We start from the raw sequence: 12,375 nt of genomic DNA, 5'->3' as shown, positions 1-12,375 counted from the left end.
GTCCGGAAGTGCCTGATAAGCAACCTGAGCAGCCTTGCAGAGGAAGAACCAGAGAGGTTAAGTATTCTACTGTCTGGTCTCTCTACTGACCAAACCCAGCTGGAAGCTTGTCAGTGTTGTCCGTGCAGGTCACAGGGTAGAAAGGGTGCAGAATGGGTGTGGAGTAACAATGGAAAGTATCTAGATGAACATTTTAAAAGCTCATAGACTTCTAGATAAAGTCATGAGATGCCTGCTGTCTCTAGATTCAGGTAATATTTAGCAGTTCCATATTGGGACATTCAAACTGAAACTACTCACAAGAAGCATTTGAATAAACACTATTAAAGGAAGGTAATTCCTCATAAGGGATGTATGTATAAGGGATGTATGATTGTTCAGCAAGTTCGACAAATACTTAATCTTTCCCATATACCTGGCGTTGTGGCCATCTTTTCTATGAGTCATACTGATGTCATTGTAATAGAGGGCAAGATTAAATGCTGCTTATGTTGGTGGCCACTGGAGCTGCCTTTCCTTTGTTAACTTGTTTGGATAAGAGATTGTCCCTCTGCCCTTCTTATGTTGTAGAGAGGGATTTCTTCGTATCAGCCAACCTTTGTGTTGTTATATTCTGTAGGCGGATAGTTTCCAGAAGCAAACAAACTGATCTTTTTAACAGCTGAATTGTTGTGCAAGTTTTAAATTATGGAACAGACAACATTAAAGTTGCAGTGACAGGGGTGCCTGAGTGGCTCAGGCAGTAAAGCATCTGACTCTTGATTTCAGCTCAGGTCATGATCTCAGGTCATGATCGAGGCCAGTGTTGGGCTCTGTGCTGGGTGTGGAGCCTGCTTAAGATTCTCTCTCCCTCTCTCCTGCTGCTTCTCCCCCTTTCTCTCTTTCTCTTTTTTCTCTTCCCTTCTCTAACAAAACGGCAATAAAATAAAGTTGCAGTTATGGATTGCTCCTTGTAAGAAGGGGATTGAATGAAATAATGCATATATTTGACCTTTTTTAAGACCTTAGTGAAGGTTAACTGGTTTCAAAATAGGAGAAAAATCCATCCATCTTGCTAGCCTCAAAATTCAATGTTTTCTCTGTCTTTTATTTTTTATTTTTTTTAAGATTTTATTTATTTATTTGACAGACAGAGATCACAAGTAGGCAGAGAGGCAGGCAGAGAGAGAAGAAGAAGCAGGCTCCCCGCTGAGCAGAGAGCCCGATGTGGGACTCGACCCCAGGATCCTGAGATCATGACCTGAGCCGAAGGCAGAGGCTTTAATCCACTGAGCCACCCAGGCACCCCTCCTCTGTCTTTTAAACCTTAGCCTTGTACATATATAATTTCTACATGTTAAGAGATTTTTTAATTTCAAGTGAAAGAAACCCAAACTTCAAGTGGGATTAGGTATAATACCATTCGACCATTGTTTCCATTTCTTCCTCTCAAGAGGTCTGTCCTTTTTGAAAGGTATCCATCCTCAGGAAGAGAGAAAGCAAGGTATCTGGTGTCTGTTCTTATAAGGGTGCCCATCCTAACATGAGGACCTCCCCTTCATTCCTTCACATAAACCTAATTACCCCCTGAAGGTCCCATCTTCAAATACTATCACACAGGGGGTTAGAGCTTCAACACAGGAATTTCAGGGAAATGTATTTTGCTCTACAGCACTGAACTTCGCAGGCAGAGGTCTTTGCCCCAAACTACCAGAAGTTGTTTTCACTTTGGACTAAACTCAACCAGTGGTGGTAGCCAGAGACTACCACTAACTGATGAGCAGACTTTTTGTCCACAAGTGATTGAATCACTGTAGCAAGGTGTGGGGGGATGAGGTGACATGAAGTGGCCTGTTTTGGGGACAAGGGAAATTCTGTCCAAGCAGTGTGGCTGTTACATAAGATGGGAGAGGAAGAAAGGCATCAACAGTGGGAATTAGATGGAACTCGCCTATTCCCCTATCACTGGCTAGTCAGCTTGTTTTCAGTGATAGATTTCTGTTCAATAACACAACTAAATTGAATTTCAAAACTTCTCATGGATGTGTATTAATATTACGTTTTCAGAATTTGATTTTGACATGCCCAGCAGTGGTTGTTGCATAATGGTCAAAAGTTGCTGCTGTTGAAGCCAAGGGTTGAAAATCCATATTTCTACAGCAGTGGAGCCCCTGCTTCCATACTAGTCTCCTCTAAAGAAACCCAGCCTCAGCCTGATTTTTGAGCTGCTTTTCTTAGCCCACATTGCTCCAGAGAATGTGTTAGTAGGTTACTGTCAAAGCCCAAGGTTGTAACCTTTTGTCCTCTCATAGAAGGAAAGGCTATCTAAAAATTATTTATGGGTTCTTAGATGATGAATGTGGTCATGAGGATTAGGCTGGTCACCATTAAGACTATACTTGCTTATGTTGAAGAAACTGGACTTCAGTTCTGAAGTTTGAATTTGTCATTGTTTTCAATATTATACATAATTTTCTTAAAAACGTAAGCGGAGCCTATGCTATGTAGTCATTATCGTGTTAGATATGCAGGGGAATAAGCAAGAGATAAGTAAGAGACAGTTGTTAAGGACTCTAAGTGGAAGAGCAAGACTAATCCTATAGAGATGATGGGAAACCAACCTATCCCTAAATGTGGGATAAAAGATTAGAACAATAGATACTTAGAAGAAGAAAGATCCCATGGGATTGAGATTTCATGAGGCCTTCATGGTGGTAGTGGCACTTGAAAGGCTGTATAGGATCTGAATAGGAGAAGAATAAAGGGGAAGATCATTTGTGGGGGGGTTGGGATGGGTTGGGGTATGGGATGGGGTATGGTGTGTGTTGGTATCCCTGAGAAGTCAAACCAGAGAGAAAGTCATGTGTGGGAAGGGTGGATGGGTGGATAGTACTTCATTGCATCTTCTCCCATTCCAAAAAATTTTTGACTTTCAATTGCTTAAAAAAAAAAAAAAAAAAAAAAAAAGGCAACAAGTGAGTCATGAAGTTTGGAATCCTTTTAGAGTGTTTATGCTCAGTGGATATGATCTTCTATAGCTGTCCCATGGAGGACACGCAACGCACTGCCCCCACCGCCTTTGTTTTTGTTGGCTGAGTCCTTGGACATTTTTTATGTGTTTAGAGCGACAGCTTCTAAAGGATTGCAGATGGTACCTCCCTCTCCTAGTGAGGGGCTCTGTCCTCTGCTGAAATTCAGCCCTGATACCAGGAATGAAATGCAGAAGGATAAGGCAGGTAGAGTCTGAAGCTGATAATTTCATAAATTCTAAAGCAAACCCACAGTACTGGGTAAAATTAAAATAGGTATTTTCATTGTCTGTACTTAGGAGGAGTTAAGCTTCGGAAATATTGAGACATGGTACATTTATCTTGATTCTTCCAGTTGAATTTCCTCAAAGCATAATAAAATATGTAAGTATATATATATATATATGTAGATTCTTGTCAACTTTATTAGAAACTGTGAATTTTAATTTACCAAAGAATCATTTCTCATGTTTACTGCTTGAAATTTTGGATTTAGATGCGTGTTCCTTATTAACTTCTGGAGATGCCTATTTATCCTGAAAAATGTCTTAAAAGGGATAATGTAAGTGTTTGCACTTATGGCACTCCTTAATAATTCCGGTTCAGTGTTATGTGGGCTCTTTGATTTACTGTCCAATGGAACACAAAGTCTGATGCTCTAAACAAATGAATGGTTAATAAAATTCTGACATTTTTGTTTGGATTCTGTGAAAGTTGTCTGGATCATCATTGGAAGTAAAATATTTTTTGAGGTCAAAATTGTGGAGTCTCCTACTCAGTTAAAAAAAAAAAAGTGATTATTTAAATTTAAAACTTGGGGCACCTGGGTAGCTCAGTCAGTTAAGGATCTGCCTTCGGCTCAGGTCCCGATCCCAGGGTGCTGGGACTGAACCCTGGGTTGGGCTCCCTGCGTAGCGGAGAGTCTGCTTTTCTACCCCCAACCGCCCGGTGCAGTACACACACTCTCTTTCTCAAATACATAATTCTTTAAAAAAAAATAGGCGAAAATTTCCTATACTCAGGTTGATTGTGACATGTTCCACACACAAATGTCGCTCATTTAAGACAACTGCTCACTTATTGGTTCATCTGTGTTTTTTAACCGTTGCCCCTTCTCCTGCTATAGACTGCTGGGCAAGGCTTTGGAGGCTTTTACAAAGTTGCCTACTTTTCTAATGGCCAATTGTCTTAACTCAGTATCTTAAGGCTTTCTTGTTCCCTTCTTCCCTCCTTCTTCTGACTCTGCTCTTCATTATTTAGCTTACCTCTGGCTTCTTCATTCCACTTTTGTTTAAATTCCATCCCACTGTAGCAATGTGGTGGTTATGAGCACAAATTTTGAAGTCTCATCCTGGTCACGTGACTTCGTTGCTATATGATCTTGAACGAAGTATCTCTTTGTTTCTTCAGTGAAGTGGAATCATAATGGACTGAATCTTACCAGGTTGTTTTGGAGAATAAGTGAGGTAATGCATGTTGAGTGCCCAGCACTGTCTGACTTCTATTAAACACTTGTATGAGTCAAGGGATTATTGTAAAAATCAATACAGGATTTATGTATCTTTATTTGTTATTTATATATTTAAAGATTTATTAGAGAGAGTGAGTGAGAACGAGAGAGAGAAAGAGAGAGAGAGAGACTCTTCAAGCAGATTCCCCACTGAGCTGGGAGCCCGACATGGGGCTCAATCCCAGGACCCTGAGATCATGCTCTGAATTGAAATCAAGAGCTGGACACTTAACCAACTAAGGGTGCCTTGGGTTTAAGCATCTTTAAACCACATTTTCTATTCACATAGTATTGTCCATGGGTCTGGGAGACCCTGCCAAGGGTTGGCTCAGTGATAAGGGCCCCTCTGATCTTGCACTGTGCCTGTCTCAACATGTATTTGTTTTTTGTTTTTTGTTTGTTTGTTTGTTTTTAAAGATTTTTATTTATTTATTTGACAGACAGAGATCACAAGTAGGCAGAGAGGCAGGCAGAGAGAGAGAAGGGGAAGCAGGCTCCCCGCTGAGCAGAGAGCCCGATGCGGGGCTTGATCCCAGGACCCTGAGATCATGACCAAAGCCGAAGGCAGAGGCTTTAACCCACTGAGCCACCCAGACGCCCCTCAACATGTATTTGTATGGTGAGGTTGCAGGGGCGGGTATTGGAGCATCTCACTGGCCTGGGAAGCGTCTTGTCTCTGAAATGACAGCTTCACCGTCACTTACAGTGAATTGGCCAGGATAAGTCACATGACCCAAAGGTAAAAGAAGCAGAACGCTGGTCTTGCTGGGAGTCCGGCACTCAGTGTAGCCGCACAGAAAAATCTGCAGCACTCAGTACAGCGATAGATCAGGAACATGTCCACCAAGAAGTCTGTTGATGCTGGAACCACAGAATTTTGAAGCTTTCAGTGCCCTTACAAGGACCTTAAGTTTTCCATTAGTCGGAGCATTCTCAGATTCTTTATGGCCTGGGCAATCTGAAATACTAGTCCAAGTTTAGAGGAAGGCGGCTGCTTCATGGAAAATGCATGAAGGACAAAAGAAACTATTCCTAGTGGCTTTGAGAGCTTCGGTTCTGGTAATGAGGGTGGGGGTGTGACAATTAATTTCTCTGAATCCCATCTGGTGTGGTTCACAAAGGGCATAGCTTTGGCATTTTGATCTTTTCCTTAATGCCCTTTTTCCAAGGGAAGCATTGATGCTGGCTATTGATAGAGCGATCAGGAAGACAGCCCAGCCCGTCTTAGGGCCTGGTGGCCGAAAGAGATCCTGCTCCTTGACAGTTGAATCCATGCTCTGTCACACAGGCACCGGTAATTAAAGCAGGACAAAATAACCAGCGGAAATGGAGTCAGTCTTCGTGTTCCAACAAGCTCAGGAGCAGCTGGTAGCCACGTACACTTCTGGGGGCTCCTGGGAGTAGTTCATGGACTGCATGTCAGTAATAGTCCTCTGCAGGAGGGGCCCCTCTTTGACTTCTGCAGTGACAAGTATTGGCAGTCCCTTTTTTTTTTTTTAAAGATTTTATTTATTTATTTGACAGACAGAGATCACAAGTAGGCAGAGAGGCAGGCAGAGAGAGAGAGAGGAGGAAGCAGGCTCCCTGCTGAGCAGAGAGCCCGATGCGGGACTCGATCCCAGGACTCTAGGATCATGACCTGAGCCGAAGGCAGCGGCTTAACCCACTGAGCCACCCAGGCGCCCCACAAGTATTGGCAGTCCCTTGAAATGGTGAGGCTTTCTGGTGCCTGGTGGAGAGGTCCCTCTGTTAGCACTCATTCTGTTTGGCAGAGGTGTGTAAAGAGTGATCTCCCTTCTCATCTGAGGGGAGGCAAGATGGAACAGGGATGTGGAACAGAATTGTAGCAGAAACCCAGATACTTGATTTTCATATCGGTGCTTGTAAAAAGTTACTGTGAAAGGCTGGGCATGTCCCTTTATTTTGTTGGACTTCTTTCATTAATAAAACAAAACAAAATGCCTCTTTTGGAGGATTTATAGTAAAGGGCAAAAGATGTGAGAAATATGCAGATCCATAAAAAACAGGAAGGTAACAGAATGGATGTTTGTCCTTTACAAAGGAATAGATTTTATTATACAACTTTTGGGGAAAATAAGAATAAGCACAAGTAAAAGTTTACCACAAAAGTCATGAAAACCAACCATGATGCCACTGTATCAAGAAGACTCCTGTTAACGGATGGGTGTATATCTTTCCAAGATTTTACAATCTCTTTCCATGTAAGTCCTCTTGCTGGACATTCAAGATTTGGGACATCTTTTTGTATTGTTACAGATTTTTAAGTGGATGTGAGGCAATTCACTGAAGGATACTCTAACTTGTAAAACCAGCCCCCTGTGTAGGGTATTTCAGTAGCAGTCAGTTTTGCCCTGCATTGGTGGCTATCTAGAACTATTTGTCCACTGTTAATCAGTGACATGGTTTGGGTGGGATTTTTCTTCCCTTTCCCTCCCTTCTCTCAAATTATCCCTGTTTTCCTTAAACTACACTATGTGACCCCATGCCCTTGGCCACAATGATTTGTTCAGGAGTGAGGAAGGAACCGAAGTTAATTCAGTTAAAATGAACCTCAGTACTGGTGTTCTCTGGCTGCGAAAAGAGAAAAATCCCCCTGCTTTTAGAACAGTTACAGCCATTTTTCTTCCTTCCTTTTTTAAAGTCCTGCTGAAGCTATATTAAGCTATATTAAGAACAAAGTCATCCCATAGAGAAAGGTGGAGGAGCCAGGAAGAGTGGTGGAAAATGAAGCTGGGTGCACACGGAACTGTGGTGGAGACGCCCAAGTACTTCTGGCCGTAACTGTTTGGGAATGAGGGGATTCCCTCATTACTGAACAGTTTGGGTGGAGGTTTCTGGTGCTTAGAACCAAAAACCTGCTAGGTTACACACAACTTTTAAATAGCACTAGAACAATGTACCAGGTTAAATTATCCTGCACATGTACGACTTTTTCCTTTGCATATATTTTAGTAGAATTATGGAATTAGGGTGTGTGTGCTTGCATAGATCTCCTTGAATTTCTCCTTAGGCTTTTTGTGTCCCCCGTGGCTTTGATGTGCTTTCACTGCCAACAGAAGGGACCTGAAGCTACTTCTAGGACAAGCTGCTCTTGGACAGCTAGAATTTGCCCAAAGAGCTGGAGAGACTGAGGCCTGGACACCACTCTGGGGCAGCCCAGAAGCAGAGACTGGTGGGAGAGGGAGTAGGAAAGAAAGCCCAGCTCCTCTGCCCTGGCTCCGAGGCACACATTGCATGTCCTTGTCCCCCAAGGGACCTGGATAATGCTACCCTCTGTCGAACCTGCTAAGCACGCATCTTTCTGTGGCCTCCTCGTTCTGTCCTGCTTCTGCACTCCCTTGCCAGTCTCTCCTGGGAGCATGTGTGTGACAAACCACATGGACCTGAATCCTCATCTCAGGGTCTGGTTCTGGGGGACACAATCGCCATTTTGTGAACAATATTCAAGCTTTGAGTGAATTAGCTTTTAGTTAAGAGGATGAAGGCATGTTGCAATTGCTGGACCGCTCAGATGACGTGATGGTCCAGGCCAGGACATCAGATCTCCAGTAACTTAGTCATCCACTGAAAGAGGATGGGGCTTCCAGGTGTCTGAAGGATGCTGAATATCCTTCTGTGCAATTTTGATACTGGCTTTGGGTCGCTGAATGAATGTGGCAGCACTTAATTCCTTTGGGAAACTGAGTATTATCCTCTCTCACAGAGCTCAATATTATGGTCTTTTTTCACTGAAGTCTCAAGCCCCTTCATTTAATTTCATCCCATTTTCCATAGTTACAGTCTCTGGCACAACCCTAAAACTCCTTATATTTGGTACTAACAATTTGTATATAATAAAAGAAGGGTTGTTTTTGTGTTAGAAAACTCAGGAGTCTCCAGTGGGGCGTGTCAAGGGAGGGTAATGGCATATTAAGTCATGCAGGGGGCCTTCTACCTTCTGTGAAGCATCTCCCCAGCCCCCCGTCCCCCTCCAAATCTTTTGGGTTGGTAATGTTAGTATTGTTTTGCATTGCCTCTCTACCCTTCATAAATATTTTCCACTTATATTTCCAAAGCTTTGCTTTTCCATGGTCACTACTTGAGTCGAAGCTCATACCATTTATTAAGACCTGAGTTGTATCCCCTCCCTAGTCCTTCTGTTGAAGCCCTCAAAGTGACTGTATTTAGAGAAAGGGCCTTTAAAAGAAGTGATGAAAGTAAAGTCAAGGTGGGGCCTGTGTCCGAAAGACTGGTGTTCTTAGAAGAAGACGAAGAGACACCAGGAAACTCTCTCTCTTTCCTTGCACATCTGGAGGAAAGATCATGTGAGGACACAATGAGATGGGGGCTGCTTGAAAGACAGGAAAAGACAGACCCCTCAAAGGAAACCAACCTTGCTGGCACCTTGATTTCAGATTTCAAGCCTCTAGAACTTGGAGAGAGTAAATTTCAGTTGCGGAGATTTTCTCCCCAGTAGTACAAAATCTATAACAGCAGCCTTGGATCCTGGTCTCCAGTCCATCCTGGTTCTATTTCTTACAGCATCATGTACCCCTTATCCTGAAATCTTTGCCTAGCGCATCAGTGCTGCATAGTGAAGTTTCAGTCCTCTTGCTGGACATTCAAGATCTCAGTAAACCATCCCCGAATCTCTTTTCCGGCATCTTTTCTGTCTGCTTCCCAGTCTAAACTCCATGTTCCTGTCCCTTCCCAGTCCCCCAAATATGCCCACCCCTCTTCCATGGCCCTGTTGGAGTTTCCTCCAGTTTCCACGCTGACCGTCCTTCTCCATCTGTCCTTTCAGTGCATCCGGAGGTTTACTTTTTCGTCCTGCCTTCCCACTGTCTCCACGGTGCCCTGGCGCTTCCTGTGGGTTCTACTTGCAGCAACACTGAACGCTTGGGTTGTCAGTGTTTCATGTTGTCTGTCTGGATAGACACCTAGACTACTGCCTTCAGCTCTATCCCCCGTGCTCGACACCCGTGTTGTAGATAGAATCAACACTCGTGAGTGGATGGGTCATTGCCAACAAACAGCAGCTGTGTGACTTCCACAGATGGGGTTGGGCCTTGGGTCGAGCTGTGTGTGGACTAGAAGAGTAAAAGGCCCAAGGCAAACTGAATGGAAACCGAAGCTGAGGTGTCTTGGGCATGCGTCACTTGGAGACTGGATTCCGCCCATCTAATGACATGTCTAATGGCTGGTGGGAGACACGACTCCTGTATTGGTACGAGGACCACCCCTCCTCTTCCATCTGTATGTCCTGGTTTCCTTCTGCTGTAGCCACTGTAAGGTAGAGTCAGAACTTGGCAGACATTGAACAACTAGAGCCAATGATCGAGGCCACTGGGCCCCAGATCTCCAGTGGATAACAGTCTTCCCCACAGGCCTACTGTCAGACTATATATACCTCCAGGGTCCACCCTGAGGCAGACAAAAAGTGACTTTACCTCTGTGTGTCTGTAAGTCTGGGCTCTTTGTAGAGAGGCCCCTTCATTTAGAGGAAAAGACCTGCTCCAAATTCCCCCTCCTGAACTGGAAAGTCTGTCCTTCATGAGGTTATATATTAACACTGAAATGCCAGGAGCACGCCAGCTTTTGTAAAAGCATGTTGCCTGCCAAACACTGTGAGAGGTAGAAAACAAATCAAGTGTGGGGTTTCCCAAATTACAGTCACTTAGCATAGGGAATGAAAATAAAAAAATTCATTTTTAGGGACTTTCTGGTAAGGACTGGAAAACCTGCTGGACAGATTTTAAGAGCTGTAACGCTTGTGAACACGCACACACAAATTTGTTTTGTTTTGTTTTTTTAAGCCAGAAGTGGTGCTTTGATGTACTGCTAAGGTCCTTTTTGGCGATGCCCGTGGGAATTCAGTATATGAGAAATCCACACCAGATGGAATGAGAAGCCATTTCATCTGTCATCAATCCTTCTGGACCGTTCGAGTGGAAGGGACCGTTCCTAAAGGGTTGAAATCTCGGCAGCAGGTGTTGAGTGTTGCTTGTGCGTGGGATGGGTCATCATGGGGACCTCTCCTTGAGCCATTCTGTAGCACTGACACCCAAGTAACCAGGGGGCTGGAAGGCTATTCAGGTGTGTGTGTTCGTGTTCAGTAGAGGAAGACCTAATATAAAAGCATTCATCTTTGTTGTCCCTCCTGGTTTAATTTGCAGAGTGACGCACGTGCCATGTTCGAGGGAACCTCTGTGGCCGCTCACTCCCCTTCTGCAGCCTTCTGTCTTCTCTCGGGTGAATGGAGCTTGCTTAAGTGCCTCCTTGAGCCCCTCCCAGAGAGCTGCAGGCCAGGCCTTGGAACCCTCCTGATTCACAGCCGTCAGAAGCTCCCAGTCTGGGGCGTGTTAACCTCCCTCGGGATGAGGACTGTCACTTGTCAGGGCAAAAAGAGTATCTTGTAGCTGCAGGCTCTTCCTGCCTTGCAAGCAGCAGAAGGATGTCCTCCCTGAACCCTCTTCACGCGGGGAGGAATGTGTAATCTCGAGACTCAGGGACCTGGGGAAACTGACGAGAAGCCAGCTCTCTGCTTTCCTGGTGGGGGTGGTGAGAATCGACCGGGAGGGCCAGGCGGGCACAACTACGGGGCTGGGACATGTTGCTCTTGGCATCCCCCGCTCCGTTTCCCCGATTTTGGCAAGGCCCCGTGTGGAAAAGGGAAGAAAAGTGTCAGTGAGCATAATGTGGCCCTCTGCTGACTTCTCCGTCACCGATTTAAGGAAGGGGAGATTCTGAAAACCTGCATCCATCCAAAGAGAGACTGTCACGTCTGTCTGGACCAGAATTTCTTAGCTGCGGCACTGGTGACAATTGGGGTCTGATGGCTCTCTGTCGCAGGGGGCCATCCTGTGCATCCTGTGGCAGCATCCCTGTCCTCTGTCTGGCAGATGCATGGCACCTCGAGAGTGGGGACCACCAGAAAAGTCTCCTGACATCGTCCAAGGTCGCTGGGGGAACACGGTTGCTCTGGTCGCAAGCTCCTGCCAGTTTTAGCAGGGACATAGGTGAAGTCAGGTTTTGTTTTTGTTTTTGTTTTGTTTTTTTTTTTACACTCTGTCCTCTCTAGCTAATGATCGCCATGGAATTAAAACTAATAGTGGCTTCTCCTTGGTACCCAGGATAGCAGAACATGCAGCGATCTGCTTTGAGAGAACAATTTTCTTGTGTTTTACCTGCTAAGTTCTTTGTACTGCCTGGATTCCGGGCACCCCAACAAATTAGCTTGCCGGGAAGGCTCAGGAACCCAAAACAAGGCGCTCCTTGATTGCCAGGGAGGGGGCATGTTGTCTTTCCCTTCTCTCTCCTGGATCCTTGCAATAATTAGCCAAAGTAAAATGAATATTAGCTCATGCTTAATTGCCTTTACAGCGTACTCGCCAGCACTGACCCAGTAGTGCTAAACCAATTATTTTTTGAACTCTATGGCTTTAAATAATCCTTTGCTCTAAAATTCCCTGTACCCCTCAGCTACTTAACCACAGGCCCCTCTGCCCTAAATCCTTTTCTTATACTTTGTAGCTTTTTAAGCAAGGCCCCTCTTTAAGAAGACATAATCCCTTCTCTGTAGAAAACATGAAAGACCTTGAACAAATCAAGATTTCTCCATGGAGAATTCAGCTAATCCTGTGCTTAGCTCCTAACAAGGAAATCCATCTCTCCACCAAGCACGCCATTACCCGGACTAATGCCTGACTTGAATAACAAGCAAATTATTGTGCTTTTAATTGTACCCTGCTCGGTCACAAAGCACATCTGAGAGAGGAATGTGCCGAGCTTCTCCAGGAGAAACAGGTCATGCTTCTAATCCTCCTTTTCTGTCGCCTTCCCCTCCCCCGTTCCAAT

The 12,375-nt window shown here is 44.6% G+C and overlaps 1 non-coding gene across 1 annotated transcript; it reads right to left on the bottom strand.

Annotated features, from left to right (window-relative positions):
* Positions 1-10,231: 10,231 nt before the first annotated feature.
* On the bottom strand, positions 10,232-10,291 carry LOC122917907. The gene has a single exon (XR_006386521.1). It is a non-coding gene; the product is annotated as a U7 small nuclear RNA (small nuclear RNA).
* Positions 10,292-12,375: the final 2,084 nt, after the last annotated feature.

Source organism: Neovison vison, chromosome 9 (assembly GCF_020171115.1).
Source record: "Neovison vison isolate M4711 chromosome 9, ASM_NN_V1, whole genome shotgun sequence".
Lineage (NCBI taxonomy): Eukaryota > Metazoa > Chordata > Mammalia > Carnivora > Mustelidae > Neogale > Neogale vison.
The sequence above is the reverse complement of the archived record's forward strand: the minus strand, read 5'-3'. Positions and strand labels throughout refer to the sequence as shown.